This window comes from Camellia sinensis, chromosome 7, assembly GCF_055761805.1.
Source record: "Camellia sinensis isolate YWXY chromosome 7, ASM5576180v1, whole genome shotgun sequence".
Taxonomy (NCBI): domain Eukaryota; kingdom Viridiplantae; phylum Streptophyta; class Magnoliopsida; order Ericales; family Theaceae; genus Camellia; species Camellia sinensis.
In genome coordinates this window covers 172,382,759-172,405,882 of record NC_138967.1, presented here as the reverse complement: position 1 = coordinate 172,405,882, position 23,124 = coordinate 172,382,759, and the positions used below count along the sequence as shown (strand labels likewise).

Sequence of the window (23,124 nt, the reverse complement as noted above, 5' to 3'; positions counted from 1 at the left end):
GCACGCGCGTGGTGTGGGCAGTGGGCTGTGTGGCGTTTGATGGCGCACTTTGCACTTATCATGGACGCATAAATGCAAGGCGCCATGAGGGCGCTTTCCTATTTACATCGGACAGGTTGGAGCGATGATGTGGATCCAACGTGGCATTGGTGACATAGAAAACAGTCAGCTCCATGTGACAGTGATGTGGCGTCCGTTGGCAATGAGTCAACCAACCGATCGAACGGTTGCGTGTCCAATCTAGAGCTGTTTGATCATAGTCGTTGATTGGAGATGCGCGCGATCGTATAGATAAGATGGCACCCGATCATGATCAAGTATGACCAATCAAGAAATCTATTCGGTGTGAGAATGATCTGCACCATAGACCGTCGATCCAACGGCCAGATCTGTTCAGATGCGATCAAGGGACATGACCATTCGATCAGATGCATCAAGGCCTATAAATAGGCTGTGAAATTAGTGATTCAATCCATCCAAAATTCAGAAAGCATTTCTGTAATTCTCTCTCTCTCTCCCTTCCTCCCTCTTGATTTAGAGTTTTCAATCAAGAGTTTCTTCAGCAAGTTTCTGTTTATCCTACTGGTAATCAAATTCTGCAAACTTGATTATCAGTATCTTGGTTTTCTTGATTATATCAAGAGTGTTATTATCTACTGTCATTAGTGCAGACGTTAGTAGACTTGATCTTTAGATCAGGCTTCATTGTATCTTGGAGGCGAATTTGTTGTAACCCCCTGCACAACTTTTGGTAGACAAGATCATCGCCAAGTTTTGAAGACCTGAAGACCACCAACTGAAGAATTCAAGACTGATTGTTCCAACAAATTGTGACTTTTCTGCTTCAAAGTTTCTTTGATTAAATCGAATATAGATTATATGCTTTGTGATTGGTCTCTATAATGCTTCCATTCTAATCCGTTGTTTTTCTACAGTATCTGGACTTTCTGGAACTACAGAAACAGCTCAAAGTCAGGTCTCAGTTGGAATGGGCTTGCTAGCTGGGTCTACAGTCGTGATCTTAACTATAATATGGGGAACCTGCATTATTGTCGACAAGTGTGACCTGTACGATTCAATTGCAATAGATGGAAAAGATACAAAGAAATTTAGCTTAACTGGTATGTCCATGGACTTTCTTAATCATTTTTTCTTTTCCTATGCATGAAAATCATGTATTGTTTGAAGAAAAACTATTATTTCTGACTTTGAATTGCTTCTCTCTCTCTCTCTCTCTCGGTAGCCAAAAACATATGGGTGATGTTGGCATGCCTAAAGTGAAGTTATGGCACATGAATACATAAATTCTGATTTTTTTGATATCATCATCATACTTGTTTTCCACTTATCCTAAAAATAAATAAATTGTTCTGCTTCTAGCTATTTTTTTTTTATTTTGATTTTATTTAGGTGGCAGTTTACAGTTGGATGCCATAATCATAGTACTTTCTATTGTGATAAGAGTATCACTGATAATCAAATGCATGTTTAACTTCATATGCCTCATTGACTTGTTTATTTTCTTGGATTGTTGCCATCCCAGTTTGAAAATATTTAAGTATAGAATGTTTGACCAATGATTATTGGTGGATTACATAATCCACCTAAGTTACTCTCATCTTTGCAGGTTCTAGTGTCACTACTGACATCTGGACTTGCTATGCTGCAAGGATCATGGCTATATCTGTAATACCATTTCTTGTTGTCCAGATACCACAAGTTATGAATTCAACTTCAGGAAGACACTTGGCAGTCTTGATTGCACTTATTGTCTCTGTGTGTATGCTGATTTCATATTGTCTTTATCAGGTAAAATATATTTTCTATGCAGCATTGATCTTTCTGCCCTATGCAGTATGCTCAATATTTTTGTTCATTTATTTATTTTCTTGTGAATAAATTGACACAATACATGGATACAAAAAAGTTAGGTTACGGCATTTAATTGTTCAACTCATGTCTAAAAAGGTTTTGAAACATAAATATTGCAAGTATGTTTAACTTTATTGTGTACATATATCATGAACAAATTTGAACAATACAAGTATATACAACAGCACTAGATAATGTAAACATGTTATAGCTGTTACATGGACCCGGAAATGAGTATCGGGTGTGAACTAGTCCAGTTGAGGAGAAGCCATTTCCTTATTTCTTTACTATGAAATTGAAGTTTTTTCTTCTCCAAACATTGTTTAAAATTTAGAGGATCTAAGTACCTAATTTGCATAGGGTGATGAATGTTGGGGTATATCTCCTTATTGAAGCTTGAGACCCAATTAGTTTGTTAAAAGAATTTTAATTTGGTTTGGTTTGGACATAATATATTTTATATATATTATATCTAATTTGTGAAAATCCAATTCAATTTGATAACAATTAAAGTTTTTATAAAACAAGCCCAAGATTTAATAATATATATATTGTCTTTGTTTTGTTCGGAGAAATCAAGGTGCAGCGGCAGCAGTGAATTCTTCGTGGGGGATAGTGCTTGGTTATCAATTTCATAATATATATATTCTTCTGTGAGAGAATTGTGCTGGCTAGGCAATTCAATTGGTGAATTCAATGCTTGGTGGAATTTAATTCTATGGGTTTATTTTCGGCAGTCATTGTGTGACTAATTTGGCTCGCTATTTTGGATCTTCTACAACTCTGGTTTCGAAGACTTTGGTTCATCTATTTGGTGAGGTCTTTCCTCTTGTTTATTTGTGATTATTTGGAATTCACCTGAGGGTGATTTTGTGAGACCATTCGTGTCTCGTTTGTAATCGTTTGAAAACTTATTTGGTTGATAGTGGAATCGGATTTCGATCCCGTGGACGTACCTCACATTGAGGGAACCACGTAAAAATTCTTGTGTTGCTTTTGATTTAATTTTTCCGCATTAGTTTATATTCCCATTGATTGATTTAGTTGTGGGGAATCATATATTTTCCCTAACAACTGGTATCAGAGCTTACGGTTTATTGGAGTTTATTTATTTGTGTAAATCAATGGAGGGGAATGTGGGTCGTATGTCTAGCTTCAATGGAAGCAATTGGGTAACTTGGAAAACTAAAATGGAGGACTTATTATTTTGTAAACATTTGTATGGACCCATTGACGGTGATAGAGGCAAACCCGAGGGTATGAAAGATGATGAATGGAATAGGCTTAATCGAAAAGCCGTTGGTATTATTCGTCAATGGATTGATGACAGTGTGTTTCATCATGTTGCTACTGAAACTTCGGCACATGATTTATGGAAAAAATTAGAGAGCCTTTATGATAGAAAATCAGCCACAAATAAAACTTTTCTGTTTTGTAAGTTGGTTAATTTAAAATATAAAGAGGGCATCCCTATTCCGGAACATTTGAATGAAATAAAGAGTATTGTTAACCAACTTGCTTCTATGAAAATTATTTTTGATGATGAGTTGCAGGCTTTGATGCTACTTAGTTCTTTGCCCGAAAGTTGGGAGACTTTGGTTGTGATAGTTAGTAATTCGGTACCCGATGGAGTTGTCACAATAGACCAAGTCACTAGTAGCTTGTTGAATGAAGAAACTAGAAGAAAATCAACGGGTTCCTCTCATTCGGAAGCATTTGTTGTGAGTGGCCGAAGCAAAACAAGGGGGAGGAGTAAGACTCCTCATGGTCGTGATCAAAGCCGCGACAAATCAAGAGATGGTTCGTTTTCAAAGAAAGACATTGAGTGCTACTATTGCCATGAGAAAGGGCACATGAAGCGGGAATGCCGAAAGCTCAAGAACAAGGAGAAAAGGTGTGACAAAAGTGTGGATAAGAAGCAAGAAGATACAACGGCAGTTACTACTGATGATCTCATGGTCGTTTGTGAAGATGATTGTATCGATTTTGTGGGCCAAGAGAGCAATTGGGTGATTGATTCCGGTTCTTCTTTTCATGTGACTTCTCGAGTTGATTTCATCACTACCTACACCAAAGGAGATTATGGTTCTGTTCGAATGGGTAATGAAGGTTTGTCCAAGATTATCGGCATGGGTGATGTTTGCTTGGAAACAAATTTAGGCTGCAAGTTGTTGCTTAAAGATGTGAGGCATATTCCCAACATTCGCCTCAATTTGATCTCTACTGGGAAGCTAGATGATGAAGGCTTCAACAACAAATTTGGTGATGGAATATGGAAGCTCACAAAGGGTTCTTTGGTTGTGGCTAAGTGCAAGAAGACTCATACACTTTATTCGATGCAAGGAAAAATTTGTAAAGGTGTTGTCAATGCACTTGAAGATGATACTTCTACCGAATTGTGGCACAAGTGGCTTGGGCACATGAGTAAAAAGGGGCTGCAAGTTTTGTTCAAGAAAGAGCTTCTACCCGGTTTGAAAGGTACACACCTTAAAACTTGTGTTCATTGTTTGGCGGACAAACAACATAGAGTTTCTTTTCAGAAAAATGTTGCTTCTAGAAAAGAAAATATTTGGAGTTGATTCATTCAGATGTTTGTGGTCCTTTAAAAGTTAGAATATATAGTGGTGCACTTTATTTTGTTACTTTCATTGATGATTATTCAAGAAAAGTTTGGGCTTTTTTACTAAAAACTAAAGATCAAGTTCTAGAAGTATTTAAGCATTTTCAGGCTATGGTTGAAAGAGAAACATTACAGAAATTAAAGTGCATCCAATCAGACAATGGTGGTGAATGCATTGGGTCATTTGATGAGTATTATCGCAGCCAAGGTATTCGGCACCAAAAGACGGTTAAAAAGACTCCTCAACAAAATGGGGTTGCTGAGAGGAAGAACCGCACCATTGTGGAAAGAATAAGATGTTTACTTTCACAAGCTAAATTGTCAAGATCTTTTTGGGGTGAGGCAATGAAGACAGCGGTTGATGTGATCAATTTGTCTCCTTCCTATCCTTTGAATGGTGATATTCCAGAAAAAGTTTGGTCTGGTAAAGATGTGTCTTATGAGCACTTGAGAGTGTTTGGTTGCCGAGCTTTTGTTCACATTCAAAAGGATGAGAGGTCCAAACTTGATAGTAAGTCAAGACAATGTATTTTTTTTTGGCTATGGACGTGATGAGTTTGGTTATAGATTGTGGGATCCGGTCGACAAGAAAGCTATTCGAAGCCGTGATATTGTGTTTCTTGAAGACCAAACAATTGAAGACTTTGGCAAAGGAAATCAACCAGAGCAAAAAACTAGTAATCTCATTGACATAGATCCATCTCCTTCATCTTCAGTTGATGATGAAAATGGGAGAGATATGCAGCCACTTATTGAAGATGTAGAGGATGATGCTAATCCTAATGAAGTTGAGCCAGAAATTGAGGAAGAGCATCCAACTTAAGAACCGCCACCACAACTTGAGTTGTGGAAATCTACAAGGGACCGATAACCTTCAAAAAAGTATCCTCCCAATGAATTTGTGTTGATTTCCGATCAAGGGGAGCCTGAAAACTACCAAGAAGCAATTGAGCATGCAAAGAAAGGTGATTGGAAAAAGACCATGGACAAGGAGATGAATTCCTTTCTTGAAAACCACATTTATGACTTAGTGAAGTTGCCTAAGGGGAGGAAAATTCTGAAAAATAAGTGGGTTTTCAAATTGAAGAATGATGGCAAGAATCTGAGGTATAAAGCACGTCTTGTTGTGAAAGGCTTTGGGTAAAAGAAAGGTATTGACTTTGATGATATTTTCTCGCTGGTTGTGAAGATGTCTTCTATTCGGGTTGTACTTGGCATGGCTGCAAGTATGAACCTTGTTGTTGAGCAACTTGATGCGAAGACTGCATTTCTTCATGGTGATCTTGAAGAAGAAATTTACATGGAGCAACCAGAAGGTTTTGTGGAAAAAGGGAAAGAGAAATTTGTTTGCAAATTGAAGAAAAGTTTGTATGGCCTCAAGCAAGCCCTGCGGCAATGGTACAAAAAAATTGACTCTTTCATGATGAATAATGGTTTTTCTAAAACCACTTTGGACCATTGTGTGTTTGTGAAAAATTTTCCGAATGGTAAATTTATTATTCTTTTGCTTTATGTTGATGACATGTTAATTGTGGGTCAAGATTCTACCGTGATAAACAGGTTGAAATTGGAGTTGAGCAAGTCTTTTGCTATGAAAGATTTGGGACCGGCAAAGCAAATACTTGGTATAAAAATTGTTCGTAATCGCAAAGAGAGGCTAATTTGGTTGTCTCAAGAAAGCTACATTAAGAAAGTTCTTGAGAGGTTCATCATGAATAAAGTAAAGCCGGTTGGTTGTCCACTTGCAGGTTACTTCAAGCTTAGTTTGAATTAATGTCCTACAAGTAAGAAAGGCAAGGAAGAGATGTTGAAAGTTCCTTATGCTTCAGCAGTTGGTTCTTTGATGTACGCCTGTAGACACCCCATTTTTGACCGACCTTAAGACTCAGATGTCACCAGTTGAGCACTTGGTGATATTGCATAATGTGCTCGTTCGGAAGTTTCAGAGTCTTGGCTGCGAGCCCCGCCTCCGGATTTCCGAACCCTCTTCTGTGCCTTGTCTCGATTTGCGAACCAGACTCGGTTTTCTCTGTTTCTTTTCCTGAGGGAAGGGAGAGGTCCCGTAGACTATCTCTCAATGCCCGTGGGCTACATTTGGTGGCCGTAGGCCATTTTTCCCATTTCGGAGCCCGGTTTCCGATTTTCGGGGCCGTCAGGCCGTGTGCCTCGGTTCGGGACCGCCTAACCATCTCCGTTTGTTCTGTTTTTTTTGGCATACATCTTATTTTCTCCCTTTTGAGGGACACTGGGGTCTGAGAAACCCACTTCGTGGCCGAACGCCACTTTCGGTGTTTAACGGGCAGTTTCCGGGGCCCCAAACTGTGTGTTTTGGCCCCCGAACATTCGTTTTGCATCGGTTTTCGTTCATTTTTGGCAGGTACCTCTGTTTCATCACTAGGAAGGTCATGGAAGGGTGGGAGGCTAGCAATTGTTTCAACAACCAGCTTTTTACTCCTCCGGCGCCCTCCGACGCCCGTTTTTCGCACTTCCGGGCCAATGTTGAACACCTTGGGGCCATTTTCTTGAACTTTAAACCACATATTTGTGATGTACACACATGGGAGGACCCTAAAAGTTTATGGCCGGTCATTAATTCCTTTTGACCCTTTTGAACCCCTCCTAAAATTGGCTTGTTCTCTCTCCTGTTTTAGAATTTCCAAATTCGAACCACGGGGTTGTGAAGAGGAGACCTGGGAGGCCACCAATATGTGGTGGCCGGCCACTAATTATACTTGACCCTTTTGACCCCTAGCTGGCCGGCTAGGGGGGGGGTGGCTGGCCGGCCACCTGCAGAAAAAGTAAAAGGCCGGCCTGCTTCCTCTCAACTTGCACTTTATAGCTGTGCAGCTGTTTCCCCCAGAAAATATCCCAATCCGGGGGATATTTTGTGGGGGAAAGCTTGCCTCCTTTTCCCCCACCTTTACACCCTCCTTTTGGTCCATATAACCAGCTGCCATTGTTTGTTTTGAGGGTTAGAAAATTTGTTCTTCAAGCCTCAAGATCCATATCTCCCTCCATCCTTCTCATTTTCCTAAAAAACCTTAAGTCCTACACCTTGTTTTCTTCATCACCTCCAAGCTCTACCATCACCACTTCATTTCCAGCAACAAGGAGGGCTTCTCAAAGGCTAAAGAAGCTGCAAATTGGTCCAAGAAGCAACAAAAGTCTTAGTCTTCAAGGGTGAGTAGCTTTTCTTCACTTTGACCCTTTTTCTTGATCCATTGGTAAGCCCCCTATGCTTTTGTTTCAAGCTCCGGCCCTAACTGAAAAGGGCCCTCTTTTGAGCTCATCTTCACTTTTCATTAAGGGCTCAACCCTGTTTGAGCCCTCCATGATGCACTTGCTTCATTGATCATCTTATATGTCATAATCTTGCATGCTATTTTCGACCCATGAGTAATCTGTTTTTGAGCATGTTGTAAACTGATATTAGGCTTATTTTGAGCCCCTCTTCAACATTGAAGAAGGGCTCAACACCATTTGGGACTTCCATGTTGTACCTACCTTTATGCTCCTCTTTTCTTCCCCATTCTTGCATGCAATGGCAGCCTACCATGCTTTTGTTTTTGGCCATTTTACAGTTCTGAAAAAGTTCTTATTTTGGTCTATTCTTCATGTTTAATTTAGGTCCTTTCATGGTTTGGGACCTCCATAGGTCACTTCATGTTATATCCCTCTTTTATTCCCCATTCTTGCATGTTTAGTTAGCCTACCATGCTTTTGTTTTTGGCCATTTTACAGTTCTGAAAAAGTGCTTATTTTGGCCCATTCTACATGTTTTATTAAGGAACTTTGGCTGTTTGGTGATTATTTTGCATACTTCATGTTATAGCCATTTTTGAGCCTCATTTTGCATCACATTTCTATCATGTTTGTATACTGATTTGAGGTTTGCCATATACTGTAAATATTCATATTTTTAGTCCCTCTTCAATGTTGTAGAAGGAAATTTTTCAGTTTGGGTTTTGCTTATATCACTTGCTTCATTACCCCTCTCTTGGCCCCTATTCTTGCATGCCATTTTTGCCATACCTATGCTTGCTGTTTGGCCATGTTTATAACTGTGAAAGTGCCTTTTTTGGGACTGTCTAGCTTCTGTCTTTGCATTGCATGTCCATGTTGTGCATGTTTGGCATAGCTATAGGCCATTTCGGGCGCCTAAATTCGCATTTCGGGACAATTCCATGCATTTCATGTCGTTTCGCCTCATTTCGGGACTGTTTTCCCCCATATTTTAGTGCTGAAATTCCATTAGAATGATTGCTATCCATTCCATGTCATTGCATCGCATTTTGCCACCGCCTCGGTTTGCGTGCCCGTGTGCACGCATTACGAGGCACCCATTTTTATCCGCCGGCATCCTATGTGAGTGTGGCTGAGGCTCACTCATGTTGGTATAAGCCCATATCATGTTTCCATGACATTGCATCGCATTTTGCCACCGCCTCGGTTTGCATGCCCGTGTGCACGCATTTCGAGGCATCCCATTTTTATTCGTCGGCATCCTATGTGAGTGTGGCTGAGGCTCATTCATGTTGGCATAAGCCCATATCATGTTTTCATGTCATTTCATTGCATTCCGTCATCGCCTCGGTTTGCGTGCCCGTGCGCACGCATTTCAAGGCGTCTCATTTTCATAGCATTCTATCATTGCCTCGGTTTGTGTGCCCGTGTGCACGCATTTCGAGGCACCTCATTTTCATTACATTCTGTTATTGCCTCGGTTTGCATGCCCGTGTGCACGCATTTCGAGGCATCTCATTTTCATTGCATTCTGTTATCGCCTCGGTTTGCGTGCCCGTGTGCACGCATTTCGAGGCACCTCATTTTCATTGCATTCTGCCATTGCCTCGGTTTGCGTGCCTGTGTGCACGTATTTCGAGGCACCTCATTTTCATTGCATTCCGCCATCGCCTCGGTTTGCGTGCCCGTGCGCACGCATTTCAAGGTGTCTCATTTTCAGTGCATTCTGTCATTTTCTCGATTTGCGTGCCCGTGTGCACGCATTTCGAGGCATTTCATTTCCATAGCATTGTGTATGTTAGGATTATATCTTAGTCGCATTTCATGCATATCATGCATATTGCATCGTGTCCGGAATAGGAGTTAGCCTGGGCACGGGAAACGAGGTGCATTTCGTACTCCGAGTGACGGAATGTGTCTCAATTCCCCAGTCACCGACACTCCGGATTATCCATGAGGGAGTTAGGTTTTAGCTGTAGTTTCATGCGCATTCATCCTATATTGAGTTGTGCATTTCGACTCCTCGGCCATCATGCCTCGGTATGCGTGATTGGTGGCACGAGGATCGAGACATGCATATTTCTGTGCAAATACACTGCTATGCCCCTTTCTTGCTCTCTGTTGCAGCAAAACGAAGAATCAGCAACTTTTTGGGGCTTGGCACGCATTTTAAGAACAGGTGTAAACAGAGGCTAATTGGGGCATTCCGGTGGATTTCCGCGGAAGACAACCCGGACATGCATCATCCATCAGAAGCAAGGCAGTCCCTGGCTTGCATGCCAGTTTTATTTATTTTCTTAGTTAATTTGTTAATTAATTAGGATTCTGTAACATTTGGACTGTAATATTCGGACTGTATTATTTATTCGGACCCTCTGCGCGAGGGCACAACTGTAATAAGTGTGCGTGAGTGTGATGTATGTCTTCCAACCCCACGTCTTTCTCCCTTTTATTTACCTGCTTATGATGGTTAGATTAGGGCATATTTCAATTAGCATACAGTATGATAGCATGTTTGCATCATTCATCTGTTTTGCACCCACCGGGCTCGGCGCATCAGACTAACTGCATTTGTATTTCAATTCCAAGTTGAATACATGATTAGTTATAGCATTTCATGTGCCATGTTTAGAATAGCCGAGCCTGCTATAGTTGCATTTTGCATGTGTTGCATTAGGCATTTCTGTATAGTTAGGATCATGCATGATTTCTAATGTAGTTTCTGTTTTGGCTTGGAGTACTCGGTAAGTTTTATGCTTTAGCATCCTTGCATGCGTGTGAGTGACTGCCATGAATAGCATGCTTACCATGAGGCTATTTGCTTAGGTGATATAACTGCCTGAATGCTTGTGGGTGAAGGTTGGGTTATTTGAATTGGAATAATTCATCAAATGTGTGTTTTAAGCCCACTAGATAGTGGCAAAATCATGTTTTCTAAGCCCACCCGAGGGTGGCAAATCCACGTCTTAGCCTACTTGCGGGTAGCACCATCAAACCACTTTCAAATAAACAAACATGAAATGTTTTGTTCCAATTCGGGCGACCCAGTCTATGCTTATATGCTGTGTGCATCACATAGTAACCTAGGCTAATAATTGGTTTAAGAACACACAAAGTTTTCAAAAATTGATATCATGGTTAGTAGAGGCCGATCTTTGATCGGGCGAGCGGGGGTGCTCACGAAGTGACCTTCCCCAATCGTACCCAAGTTCCCGAGCCGAGGCAACTTTGGTGATGACGGACACGTGGCCTTTGGCACCGAGTCAGGGTTTCCTAAATTTCCCAAAATAAAATATTTAGGTGGCGACTCTGTATCTGGCAAAGCAGTCCATGTTTGGCACTTCTTTCAAAAATCTGTTTGTTTCTCAAAACGATTTGCCGGATTTGGACTCTTTGGTTCAGACTTAGAACCGTGACAAATTTGAGAGTCCTGAGCTGTAGTGACCCCAAAATGAACAGAACGGGAGCTCGTTCCTCCCGGGGCGTTCGGGGACGTCTACAGTTTCTGGCGACTCTGCTGGGGATTTAGAGAACTTGACTCGAACTCTTGATACCTGTTTTTGACTACACTTGTGTGTTTCTTTGCATTGCATTTGCATTGGTGCGCCTAGGACACCGTGTTTGCCATCTGCTATTCCTGAACGGTTTGCCGGAGGCTTGTCTTGTCAAGGCATGACCATAAGGCTGACCGGTTGTGGGCTCTGCCAGTATGGGAACACAAACCCCGGTTTTACCGAGGCACCCTCTTTGACCATTCGACCTAGTGCATATTCGAATCCATAGTGACCATTCCAAATTAGGATAGGTTGCTTACCCGTTTATAGGTTGTTTGAAACCGCTGTGTGCGTAGTAAAACCCTAGCTCCTGACAAAATAGGACAGGGAAACCCTACCCCTTTATAGGGGTGTTTTGGCTCTCACTTATCTGTTATGTGCTTTAGAGTGCGTCTCTACAGGAATGCATGTATCAGTGTATGAGTTTGGGCGTCAGGCCTGCGGGCACCAGTTTGCGAGTTTGGGCATCAGGCCTGCGGGCATTATTATCAGTATTTGGGAGTCAGCTTTACCTGTGGGTATCAGACTCAGATTTTGAGGCCGAATTTTGGGCAGAATTTAGTAGAGGGCACACTTATTCAACTATGCTCGTATCTATTCAGATGGAATCAGGCTGAGATGCTGTCTGTTTTCTCTTTTGCTAGGGGTAGTCTTGGAACTATCGCTTCAGAAGGCTCCGATATCCCCCGAGGTTCATCGAACTTGTGCTGATAGACTTTGTTAGGTCAGAAATTCAATTCAAGGGCGACCAGTGTTCTTTCGCTGAGGCAAGGTAAAGAAAAGCCGGTCAGGGCTCATCTGTTCGTCTAATCCGTCAGTCGCCAGTCACATCACCGTTGTTCAGACTCAGCAGACTGTGATGGCACAAGGTTCGGAAGAGTTTGCGGCCGTGACAGCAGCGCTAAGTCAGGGAACTGCCATGCAGGCTGAGACCAGTATTAAAACGCAGCGCCCATCTGGGGCATCTGCCTCACATCCAGCTTTGGGACCCCAGCCGAACTTTGACCCAATTCCGCCAGTTGAAGATTTGCAGGATGCAGATCCTCGAGAAGGGTTGGCTCAAGCTCAAGTTTTTAGACCCCTGGTGCAGCCTAATGAGAGGTGTTATCCCCTTGATGCTAATGACCCCGATCTGACCGCAGTGAAAATTGCAAACCTTGAGAAGCAATTCAAAAAGGCACAGGGCCTTAACTCCATTCCTGGCATTGAGGATGGGCACACCGAGGCTTCCATCCGGCTCCCAGACATATTCAAAATGCCATATATCGACCGTTTCGACGGGTCTGGAGATCCAATGGTACATATCCGACTTTTCTTAGATGTCCTGAAGCCGATGGGTCTGACTAAGCCACAGAAACTCTCTCTGTATGGAAGAACCCTGTCGGGTGTAGCAGCTACTTGGTATACCAATTCAATTGATAACAATTAAAGTTTTTATAAAACAAGCCCAAGATTTAATAATATATATATTATCTTTGTTTTGTTCAGAGAGATCAAGGTGCAACGGCAGTAGTGAATTCTTCTTGGGGGATAGTGCTTGGCTATCAATTTCATAATATATATATTCTTCTGTGAGAGAATTGTGCTGGCTAGGCAATTCAATTGGTGAATTCAATGCTTGGTGGAATTTAATTCTATGGGTTTATTTTCGGCAGTCATTGTGTGACTAGTTTGGTTCGTTATTTTGGATCTTCTACAGCTCTGGTTTCGAAGACTTTGGTTCATCTATTTGGTGAGATCTTTTCTCTTGTTTATTTGTGATTATTTGGAATTCACCTAAGGGTGGTTTGTGAGACCATTCGTGTCTCGTTTGTAATCGTTTAGAAACTTATTTGGTTGATAGTGGAATCGGATTTTAATCCCGTGAACGTACCTCACATTGAGGGAACCACGTAAAAATTCTTGTGTTGTTTTTGATTTAATTTTTCCGCATTAGTGTATATTCCCATTGATTGATTTACTTGTGGGGAATCATATATTTTTCCTAACAACAATGAATACATATATCATACCCTTACCCAAGGAAGCACGGGTACGGGTACGAATATGGTACGGGTACAAGTGCGGGTACGCCGATTCGGCAAAACTCAAAAAAAGTACGATACGGGTACGGCTGCGGTACGTCGATATTTTTTTTATTTTTTTTAAAATATAATTATGATTAAAGGATCTAACCTACAAATTAAAATTAAATATCAAAACTAAAAAAAGAACTACTCATTTTTCTATAATTTAAAACCATTACAGCGTTAAAAATAATATTTGTGAAATCTCTCACTTTGACATGTTATGCACTGTGAATTTGTGATCATAATTTATTTTTAAAATCTTTCTTTTTGCTCATCAATTTGCTATTTTTATAGGGTGAGACCAAAGAAATAACAGGAGACCAAAGAAAGATTTAAAGTTAATTGCCAACAGTAAAGGTAAAAAAATACTCAATTGGGGCAGGTTGTCAATTGCAATTTGCATAATACATAAAATTGCATCATTCCCAACCACTACTAATCAACTAATACAGTATCAATTTTTGATGTTTTGTGCATAAACTTTAAAAGTTCGTTATGATTAAAGATTTTATAAATAAATTCTAGGAGGATCTGAAGCAAAAGCATAATGCATAGTCATGCACAGAACTACCCTTTATAGGCCTTGTTATTTTTTTTGGTTCAAATTGCTTTTTAAAAACATCAAAATCATTTGTTGATATGCTTATACAATTTATACAGACAGACAGGACAACAGAGAAACATCAAAATTACTGATCTGCAAAGGTACCAAAAAAAATAAAAAATAATAATAATAATTGCTAATTTGCAAGGGTAGAAAAAAAAAAAAAGGCCCTACCGTACCCACGCCGTACCCATGGCGTACACGTGTCATATCCGAATGAACCAAACGTACAGGACCCTCTTTTGCCGTACCCGGTACGCATACCCGCACCCGGTAAGTACCCGATACTCGTACGGCACTATTTTTAGAGTACCCGTGCGTCATAACCCTTACCCTTGTCATAACGTGAATCCAACAAGGAGAATTGAAGAGTCACATCACATGTAACGCTGCCTTCCATACTTCATCAAGAAAATGTAATGTTGGGTAATGCTAATGCCTTGTTTTTTGCCTCTCCCTTGTCTTGGTTGCGAGCAAAATCTCTTGTTAATTAAGTCATCAGAAAGTGTATAGATTACATTTGGTGTTTTAATTTCCCTGCTTTACTCTTTCGAAAGAGTGGAAACCTTGTTATTAGAGGCAATATTATCTCACCTATCACCTGAACTTTAATCGCCAAGGTATGGTGAACTCTTATTTGTCATGTTGAATAGTGGGTTCCATTCTTTCTTGTAGTTAGCTGGTTAAATTTCTTCCCTGTTAATTGAATTGTTAGGGATTTTCCTATCTGTGCTTTAACTTTCCTTCTCTATATATAGGTTTTTCAGCCATGGATCCAGAGGAGAAGACTTGCTTATGTGAAGCATAAGCATATAATATAAGGGTTTCTGAAATATCTAAAGATGCGTGCACTGGGAAGGTTCATCAAGGACAATGGCGAGCTTAATACTGAAATTGTTGCAAAGTTGGTTTTCTTTTATACTTCCCACTGAAGATTCTGATTGCAGACTCACAAATTTTGGACTTGGACTCGCATATTTCTTGACTATTAAATGGATTTTTGGCAGGCTATTTCGCACAATTGATGGGGATAAAGATGGATTTATTTCAGAACCTGAATTGAAAGCTTTGATTGTAGGAATGCGGCTTGATGAGATTAGCTTGAATGAGGATGATGCTGTGAAGAAAGTGATGAATGATTTTGATACTTCGAATGATTATAAAATTGATTTGCACGAGTTCATCAATGGAATCTCAAAATGGCTTGACGAGGTGGAGCAGGCTGGAGCTTCTTCTCGTGAGGCTGGTCCTGCCTCGTTGAAATATCTTGATGACTTCCACAAGGTATCTCGTGCCATGTTGAATTTCTTTAGCTTTTAGTACTGCGCTCAGATTATGATATCATTAATGTTCATGCATTTACAGCAAACAAAGAGAGAACACTATCTTTTGAGGGATCAAAATGTGGATCAAAGTGACGAAGTCTTAGAGGGTGTTGAAAATCCCAAGTGGACCTCTCTTAAAGCAGTGTTAATGTTGGTGGTGGGGACTGTCATCGCAGCTGTATTTGCTGATCCTTTGGTAGATGCTGTTGATAATTTCTCCGATGCTACAAGCATTCCATCTTTCTTTATCTCATTTATTGCGCTGCCTTTGGCTACCAGCTCGAGTGAGGCAGTATCGGTATTATCTTTGCTAGCCGGAAAAGGACAAGATCAGCCTCATTAACATTTTCCCAGGTTTGTTTTCCCTTTTTTTATTTGTATTCCATCAGCGGCAGCAGTACATTAGGGGAAGGGAATTCAATTGAATACTCTGTTTTTATTTGTGTATATATAGCATACTGCTTAGAATTTGAACACCCAAGTTTATATACCCACTTCAAACTTTGCACACCCACCCACAACATACTCACAATCTCTTTTAATTCTGGATGTAATAGCCCCATCAGAAACACTACGTGTCTAGAAAAAATGATTGCGAGTATGTTGTGGGTGGGTACGTAGTGTTTTTCTAGATACGTAGTGATTGCGAGTATGTTGTGAGTGATTGTCCCACAACATACTCGCAATCTCTTTTAATTCAGAAAACGTGTTTCTGATTCAGAAACACTTACGTATCTAGAAAAAGTGTCTAGAAATTGAAGTAGATGAAATAAATTTGAAGTTGGGCGGTGTGGGACACATTCAAATTGCACCGAGTCTATACGCTTCATTTTCTTAGTTATTTTTTGATAAAGTCGTAATAGTGTACCCTTGTATGAAAACCAAAAAAGCTACTTTTATATAAAAGAAAAAGAAAAAGATAGTACCCAAAGATAGCTAATTTAAGTATATAAGAAATTGAGAGAGATTGAGAGAACAAATATTAGCTCTATGTTTTTTGATGTATATTGTAACCAAATGGAACCTCCATTATATAGGAGATGTTTTACAAGACAAAATGATGAACAAAGGAAATATACAAATGAAAGGCCACCGAAAGATAGCTGAAAGCAAAAGGAAAAGAAGGCGTCTATCTGTGCTAGGCTAGCAACAACTATCTATACAGATATTTAATATAATCTATTAAATATACTATCTACTATTAGCAGCTGTAGATCTATACAGATTAATATAGTATTAACTTATAACATATTATAGGTATAGTATTAACATCCCCCCTCAAACTTAAGGAGGACAAACATCAACCAACTTGAGTTTGGAGACAAGGTCAACGAAGCGGCCAGGAGAATGAGCTTTGGTGAAGATATCAGCAGGTTGATCAACAGAAGAGATCGGATGGAGATGGACAGTACCATGAGTAACGTGTTGCCGAATAAAATGGCAGTCAATCTCAATGTGCTTGGTGCGATCATGAAAAACATCATTGTGAGCAATTTGAAGAGCACTGTGATTGTCACAAAAGAGGGCAGTAGCGCCAGAGGGAGTAACACCGATGTCAGCAAGAAGCCAACGAAGCCAGAGAAGCTCCTGAGTAGTATCAGCAAGGGCACGATATTCGGCTTCGGTACTAGAACGAGCAGTAAGAGATTGTTTCTTACTGCGCCAAGAAATAAGAGAATCACCCAGAAAAAAGCAAAACCCAGTAGTAGAGCGGCGGTCAGTAGGATCGCCAGCCCAATCAGCATCAGAGAAAGCACGAAGCTGGAGAGAGGAGCGGGCGGAATAATGAAGACCATGAAACATGGTGCCTTTGAGATAGCGAATGATACGGATTAATGCAGCATAATGTGTGGTACGAGGAGCCGACATAAACTGGCTGACAATATGGACGGCATAGGCAATATCAGGACGAGTAACAGTGAGATAGACAAGACTGCCAACCAGCTGACGATATAGAGTAGCATCAGAGAGAAGAGTGCCATCAAGAGGTGTAAGGCGACTCTAAGGCTCCAGGGGAGTTGAGGCAGTCTTGCAATCGGTAAGACCAGCACGGGTGAGAAGATCAGATGTGTACTTAGCCTGAGAGAGAAAAGAACCCGTGGAATCATGGAAGATTTCAAGACCCAAGAAATAGCTGAGAGGACCAAGGTCTTTCATCTCGAAATGATGGCTAAGAAATTGTTTAAGATGAAGAATACCATTGACATCATCACCGGTGATAATCATATCATCCACATAAAGAAGAAGCGAGGTGGTCCCTTGAGCAGTTTTGCGGATAAAAAGTGCAGTATCATAAGAGCTGGAGGTGAAACCAGAGTCATGAATAGTAGAGCTGAACTTGGCAAACCAAGCGCGGGGAGCTTGTTTGAGACCATATAAAGCACGTTGAAGTTTGCAGACTTTATGAGGTGGATAAGTAGACCCAGGGGGAGGTTGCATGTAGACCTCCTCAAGAAGAACACCATTAAGAAAGGCATTTTTCACATCCATTTGATAAAGATCCCAGTGTCGGGTAGTAGCAACTGCAATGAGGCTGCGAACAGAGGTAAGACGAGCAACAGGAGCAAAGGTCTCCTCATAGTCAATACCATATTCTTGATTGAAGCCTTTAGCAACAAGGCGAGCTTTATAGTGCTCAATAGAGCCATCAGAACAGATTTTGATTTTGTATACCCATTTACAGCCAATGGCAGTCTTGCCAGGAGGAAGATCAACAATGTCCCAAGTGTGAGTTTTGTCTAAAGCATGTAATTCATCAGTCATAGCTTGCTGCCAAAGAGGATTAGAGCGGGCCTCCTGATAGGAGGTGGGTTCATAAGTAGAAAAAGCAGTAGAACCAACAATAAAGTCACGAAGACGAGTAGAAGGTTGGATTACCCGGTGTGGTCGAGCAGGAGGAGGAGGAGCCAGAGGAAGAGACTCAACAGGGGGTGAGGAGTCCGAGGGAGCAAGATCAGGACCATCAGAGCTGGCAGGTGCTTGAGAAAGACCAGTAGGCAAGGCAGTCTCAAGAGAGTCAGGCATGGGCAGTGGAGGAAGCTCATCAGAAAACAGATCTGCAGAAGGGTTAGTAAAACACAGAGAGGGTGAGGGAACGGATAAACGGAATTGAGAGAGGGAGGAAAACATTGTGTGTTCCCAAAAGACCACATGACGAGAGATACGGAGACGCTGGGAGAGAGGATCCCAACAGCGATACCCTTTATGTTCAATACCATACCCCAAGAAGCAACAAAGGCGAGAACGAGGTTCAAGTTTGGTACGTTCATGAGGTTGGAGAAGAACAAAACAGGCAGAGCCAAAAGCCCTAAGGGTGTCGTAAGGGGGACGGGTGCCATGTAAACGCTCATATGGAGTGTGATTATGAATGACCGGTGCAGGGATACAATTGATAGTGTAAGCAGCAGTGAGAGCGGCTTCACCCCAAAAATTTTCTGGACAAGATGAAGAGAGAAGGAGGGCTCGAGTAGTGTCAAGTAGATGCCGATGTTTGCGTTCAGCACGGCCATTTTGTTGCGACGTACCTGGACAGGAACGATGAGGTTGAGTACCATGACTCCTAAGGAAGGAAAGAAAGTCAAAATCTTTATATTCCATGGCATTGTCGGAGCGAAAAATCTTGATAGTTTTAGAAAATTGGGTTTTAACCATTGCAGCAAAATTGTAATAAAGTTGTTTGAGTTCAGAGCGATTTTTCATAAGAAACAACCATGTAAAACGAGAAAAATCATCTATAAAAACAACAAAATAACGTGCGCCTCCCATAGTAGGAGTAGGAGAGGGTCCCCAAATATCAGAATGAATGAGATCAAAGGGCGCAAGAGAAACAGAATCACTTTTATTAAACGATAAAGCAGGTTGTTTTGCAAGTTGACAGGACACACAATTGAAAGCATCAGAACTTACAGTACCCAAATGACCACTAGAAATTAAAGACTTCAAACGACCAACAGAAAGATGGCCCAAACGATAGTGCCAAAGCTGAAAATGAGATAAAGGAGGAACAGTGGTAGCAGTGGTAGGAGCAGTGATTTGAGAGGAATCCGGAACATGAAGATGGATAAGTTTGTAGAGACGTCCTTGCTTACGGCCTATCCCAAGAGTTTGCCTGGTCCGAGGGTCCTGCACCAAACAACCAGTATGGGAAAAGGTAACAGTTAGACCATGCTCACATAATTGACTAATGGAGATAAGATTTAAAGTGAGAGCAGGCATAAGATATACATGGGATAAAGATAAGTGAGAGGTGGAAACAGACCCAACATGACTTACAGACAGAAGAGACCCATCAGCAGTATGGATAGAAGGAACATGAGGAGTCGAAGAGAGAGGAGTAAAAATAGTAGGATCAAAGGTCATGTGATTACAACAAACGGAGTCAAAGTACCAGGAAGTGTTACCTGCGGTGGTAGACAAAGCAGTAGATGGAGGAGTACCGGAATACTGCCAAAAATGTTGAAACATGGCTTCAACATCGGTATGAGAGAAGACCGGAGTGGAAGGATCTACAGGGACAGAAGAAGGTGAATCTTCAGAGGCGGCAGCAGCAGTGCGTGGAACAGGCATGTTTTTAAATGGAGTCCCAGAACGGTGAGAGTTGCTGCGGGAAAAATTCCCGGTGGAAGGACCATGGCGAGAGGCATGGGTAGGATTGCGGAAGCAATCTTGTTGGAGATGACCGGGGCCAGTCTTGTTGCAAAATCGACAAAGACGAACGGGACAATGAACCAGAAGATGAGTCGATGGAAGATTGCGGTTGTGACAATAGTTGTAGGTAGTGGACCGCTGTGGTGAAGGAGAACTCCGAATCTGGGGAGTAGCAAGAACAGAGTCCACAGGGTGTGGATGGAGAGTACCAAACCTGGTTTCCTCGGACAGGAGTTCAGAAACGGCTTGCTCAAGAGTGGGTAAAGGAGTGCGATGTAGGAGAGATGCGCGGACGGGCTCAAAATGAGGAGTGAGAGCCATGAGAAACTGAACCAAGCGCTGTTGGTCACGGTAGGTAGTAAACAAGGCAGCATCCTTAGTATGAGGCCATGGAGGCTCAGAAAGAGCGAGTTGATCCCAAACATAATACATTTGGGAGAGGAAATCATTAATGGTCTCAGTGTTTCTTGGCGCATACGGTGAAGATGACTCAGAAGCTGATATTGGTGAGCAAGACCGGTAGTCTGATAGCGTTCTTGCAAAAAATCCCAGATGGCCTTGGCTGGAGAGGAAGCAGACTCAAGTTGGAACCTACCAAACTGAAGGCTGATGGATGTAATAGAAGTATTGCGAAGCCAGGTGATGATCTGATAGTTTTTACTATCCCAATCTTCTAGTCGGTCGATATATTTGGTAGCGGAGTTCGTGGCAGCGGATTCCGTGGTTGCTGGGACTGGTTTGCACACATCCCCAGTAATGATACGCCAAAGTTTCTTGCCTTTGAGGAAGCCAGACATGGCTTGTGCCCAAAGGACATAATTAGTCCCGTCAAGAATAACGAAAATAGGGTGATTAGAGGAATCCGGGCGATCCATGAGAGAAAAATAGCACAATGGAGGTAGAATCTGAAAAAACCGAGGTTACCAGTGAATTCAGAAGGCCGAAATTAGTGGGAAAAGGAGTGAAACGACCCAAAATATGACCACAGAGGCACAGAAATGAGAGGCAAAGGGCGCGGCGCACGTTAGCAAGAAAGGGCGCGGCGCACGTTAGCAAAGCAGGCCAGGCAGTGCACGGTAGCAGAGAGGGCTGACGTGTGCTGACGTCAGAAACACGCGGCGCACGTTAGCAGGGTAGTGCGCGGTGCATGTTAGCACGGGACAGTGTGGAGGACGCGTGGAGCGCGTGTGAGGCGGAAGGCGGAGGCAGGCGACGCGCCGTTCACAGAAGTGGCGCGTGAGAGCGTATGTAACGTCTGATTGGGCTGAAATTGGTGGCGTTGGAATCGTCCGGAGGTGACGAAGGCTCTGGTGTGGTGAAAACTGTATTTCAGAGATCGACGAAAAAGGGATACAGATGAAATGCAATCTGCAGAAAAAATATGTTGGAAGAAGAGGCTAGGCAGAAAACCTGTGCTCTGATACCATATAAGAAATTGAGAGAGCAAATATTAGCTCTATGTTTTTTGATGTATATTGCAACCAAATGGAACCTCCATTATATAGGAGATGTTTTACAAGACAAAATGATGAACAAAGGAAATATACAAATGAAAGGCCACCGAAAGATAGCTGAAAGCAAAAGGAAAAGAAGGCGTCTATCTGTGCTAGGCTAGCAACAACTATCTATATAGATATGTAATATAATCTATTAAATATACTATCTACTATTAGCAGCTGTAGATCTATACAGATTAATATAGTATTAACTTATAACATATTATAGGTATAGTATTAACAAAGTAAATGTGGCTTTTGTTGAATTAAGATATTGAAATTGAGAAAAACTGCCTTCAAGCTCCATCAAAACTAGGTAGAAGTCGTGTGACTCTTCGAAAACAATTGAGAACTCCATATATTTAGTATTTGTTTTAGATTGAAACAATTGTATAAATACATCTTAATTGTTTATTGTTTTGATTTAAGAGTTTAAATTAGATGATTTATTGGAAGTGAATGATAGATATAGATAAAAATGTATTAGTTTTTATAAATTTAATTGAAGTTGTTGAATACCCTGACCTCTGAGTTTTTTCTGTTGCAGTTATATGGTGCAGTAACCATGAAAAACGTCTTTTGCTTGTCAGTTTTCTTAGCTTTGGTTTATGTCCGAGGATTGATGTGGGACTTCTCAGTGGAAGTTTTGGTTATTCTAGTCGTTTGCCTTATGATGGGTGCATTTGCTAGCTTCCGAACCACCTTCCCTCTTTGGACAGCTTTAGTGGCGTTCTTCCTCTATCCGTTCTCCCTGGCACTCGTGTATGTTCTTGACAATGTTCTTGGCTGGTCATAGAGAGATTCATAGAGGTTGGTACTTTCTGGCGATTGACTAATCAATCGCTGTTTCTTACCTTTTTAAGTTATTGAATGTTTTTTTTTTTTGTTAGTGTGTAAATTTGAGTATTTATCACATTAGTGACTTTGAAATGTCTAGAACTATGGCATGGCTATTTTTCGGGATCAACAATGATAGAGAGTTCTAATTTTGGAACTCTAAAGAGAGCTCTAGTGATGTGATAAGAGAAGGAAAAAAAACAAATAAAAACATAGGCACACACATCACATCACGTGTGGGCCTCACTCCTTCCCACATCACTAGAACTCCAGAATTAGAGCTCTCAATCTTTATTATTTTCGAAATATATAGAAAGCCATGATGATGTTGCATTCCATCTTGTGGATCATTTCGTGTACAAGCTTGATATTGTAGTCTGTTTGTTATTTGTGTCTATGTTGAATTTTAATTGGATATTTTGATTATGAATTGACTTATGTTAACAGCTTATGAACCATGACTTGATTTCTTAATGCTGTATTTTGTTCATGAATTTGTGTAGGAATTTGAAAAGGGAAATAAAAAAAGTATGAAAGGTGTGTGAAATATAATTATGTTTCATTTACATTTCCTCTACAATCCCACCCTCCCCTTTCTAAATCCCTCATCAAACCCTTGAGCTAAACACAACATGTGTGATTGAGAGGAAACAAAAAAAAAAAAAAAAAAAGGTAAATTGAATTTCTTAAGCCAAATTCTTGGTTTTTTTATTTTATTTTATTTTTCTTTATAGAGCTCTTCAATCAGTAATAATGGCTTGAAAAAAAAAAAAAAAAACAATATGAACATGTTCTATTTTAAAGTTAAAAGAATTAAGATTTTATTTATTTATTTATTTATTTATTTATTTTTAAAC

The 23,124-nt window shown here is 40.9% G+C and overlaps 1 pseudogene across 1 annotated transcript; it reads left to right on the top strand.

Annotated features, from left to right (window-relative positions):
• The first annotated feature begins 454 nt into the window (after nt 1-454).
• LOC114271423 (sodium/calcium exchanger NCL-like) lies at nt 455-22,478 on the top strand (annotated as a pseudogene). The gene is made up of 6 exons (XR_014336407.1): nt 455-1,121; nt 1,628-1,809; nt 14,721-14,866; nt 14,970-15,246; nt 15,328-15,641; nt 21,978-22,478. The product of XR_014336407.1 is annotated as a sodium/calcium exchanger NCL-like (transcript).
• The last annotated feature ends 646 nt before the right edge of the window (nt 22,479-23,124 follow it).